The sequence below is a fragment of the Lactuca sativa genome, chromosome 5, assembly GCF_002870075.4.
Source record: "Lactuca sativa cultivar Salinas chromosome 5, Lsat_Salinas_v11, whole genome shotgun sequence".
Taxonomy (NCBI): domain Eukaryota; kingdom Viridiplantae; phylum Streptophyta; class Magnoliopsida; order Asterales; family Asteraceae; genus Lactuca; species Lactuca sativa.
In genome coordinates this window covers 355,081,642-355,084,148 of record NC_056627.2, presented here as the reverse complement: position 1 = coordinate 355,084,148, position 2,507 = coordinate 355,081,642, and the positions used below count along the sequence as shown (strand labels likewise).

At 32.7% G+C, this 2,507-nt stretch overlaps 1 long non-coding RNA gene across 1 annotated transcript; it reads right to left on the bottom strand.

The window, feature by feature from the left end:
- Nucleotides 1-448: 448 nt before the first annotated feature.
- Nucleotides 449-2,231, bottom strand: LOC111903526 (uncharacterized). The gene is made up of 4 exons (XR_008223815.1): nt 1,705-2,231; nt 1,187-1,321; nt 962-1,043; nt 449-774 (listed from the first exon to the last, which is right to left on the bottom strand). It is a non-coding gene; the product is annotated as an uncharacterized LOC111903526 (long non-coding RNA).
- Between the last annotated feature and the right edge of the window lie 276 nt (nt 2,232-2,507).

Sequence of the window (2,507 nt, the reverse complement as noted above, 5' to 3'; positions counted from 1 at the left end):
CCTTCATCCCCACCACCACAAACACACGCACACACACATACAGCCACCCAAGATCACTACCACAATCACCCACCACCACCACCACTACCCATCACCAGCACCACCACTGTCGCCGCCGAGATCACCACCACTGCCACAATTGCCACCGCCACCACCACCGCCTGTCATCCCCTCCGTCGATCCGGTCTGTCGCCGCCCCACCCACACCCTACCATCACTACCGTTTTCTAAAAATGAAAACCGATAGAAAAATACAAATCTAAACACGTTTTCTAATTTCCTAAAACTGAAAATGAAAAATGAATAAGTTTTAACTAAACGTATTTTTTTAATTTTTAATGAAAACTGAAAATGGAAAACGAAATTGAAAAAGAAAAACAACAAACAGAAAATAAAAATTGTTTTTCCGTAACTAAACGCAACCTTAGTGCCTTCGACAGTCCAAAAATGAGAAATGAAAACCATGCAAAAAATTCATTTTAACAACTATTTACATAAGTTGATTTTTGTAGAACGCAACACACAAATTCTAATATTACTCCTAAACTATAAATTAATTTCACCTTATGATTGGTAAAGAAGTTGTTACGGGTAAACGATACTAAGGGTGAGATAGGTTTTTGAGTTTAACCTAAAATTTACGAAATAGTACTACAACAGAAAAACAATAAAATAAACATGCTTGCTAATTAAGTTGCAAACCCTTAAACTCCCAAATTTTCATCATACTTCTGCCACTTCTTTCTTCAAGAATCCTTACGATTCAGTTACATCCTACATAGAAACAACCGCAACAGTTAATTCTTGATGCGATTCCTTCCATTTTTCTAATTCCATGTCGTTTGTTTGTTTGTTTGCTTGTTTTTAATACCATGCTGGAATGGAATGATATGAAAAATTGCAAAATAACTCCATTTTTTTATTTATTGCAAAATTAAGGCATTGTAACAAGAATTCCTACCGAGGAATTAAGTTTGCATCAAACCAATTCCAGTCTTTAAAAGGGCACAGCATAGTAGCAACACAAAGAGATTCAAGGGCAGCTGCAAATGCAAACAAATTAAGGAATCAATCAAAGCTATATATATATATATATATATATATATATATATATATATATATATATATATATATATATATATATATATATATATATATATATCGAATCAAGTGGCAAAAGGCTCACATTCTGCGTAGAACTCTGTGGAATCACTAGTGCAGCCTGAAATATGCCAATGTATATGGCAGCTATGACAACCATCGCCCCCAAACTCCTCACAAGACGTTCCATATCTCAACAAAATAGGTTTCCTCTCGATCACTTACAATATTAATAATTTATGTTTGTAACATCAAAACATAAGATAAATTAGAATCTTCAACCAAGATTTGGTTTTCTATATATTTTCAAACTCTCTGTATGAACGAAACACAAAGTTCCCAAAAAAGTTAGGGTTTTTTGCAAACTGCAACAAGCATATGCAATAAGTAAAAAATCAACTCATAGTAAGATAATCTAAAACAAAAGAATCAGTTTAGTAATGCCATCAGATGCGATATATACTTCAATTTACATAAACGGGGACTCAAACCCAAACATCATATGGGGATATATAATGCACAACTATTTTAATTATTCAACTCATATTGGAAGAAATAAATCTATCAATAACACAACTATTAATTATTCATCATCTCGATTACCTTGATATGCAGGCTAGACAGATGAGTTGACGATTAGGGGTTTTAACACGGATCGATGTTGACGTTTCTTCTCTTCAAATTGACGACGCCTTCATCTTCGCAGATCTAGAGAGCGTTTCACGATTAGGGTTTTTAATGGAGTCTTGAATTGCCGACGCTTATAACCACAGAGGCATCTCCATGTTAACACCATTCTTAGTATAACTCCGTCCAACACCACCATTCTTAGTAAAACTCTGTCCATCACTTTTGTTAATATTCCGTGCCAAACGCTGTTTTTGGTATAACTCCGTCCACCGTTTCCGGAATAAATCCGTCTACCAGATCTTGATTTTTAACTTTTTGCGTTAACGTATGAACTATGAAACGTCTATCCTTATTCCTTCGTCGCCGTGAGCTTCACTGAACTTTCTGCAAAATCAAGGGCTGTGAACTTCTAATTTGGTCTCTATGTTTGTTAAAATTCGGTTTTCGTCCCTACGCTTTTAATTGTATATAAATAAATTATATAGGCATGTTTCTTAGTTGTTTACAATTATATGGATTAACCACTTATATAATTCATTAAGCATGCTTATTCATTTTTCAAGTTTCAATTTATATAATAAGTTATAATATATCCTTGTTTGTTAGTAAAATTGTAGACAAAATTATATAAATGGACCATATAGTTTCATTTTCATTTTGTTACAAATTTTATATATGAAATTATTATTTACCCCTAAGTTATGTTTATTAGGTCTTATTATTATTATTATTATTATTATTATTATTATTATTATTATTATTATTCAAAAAAATTA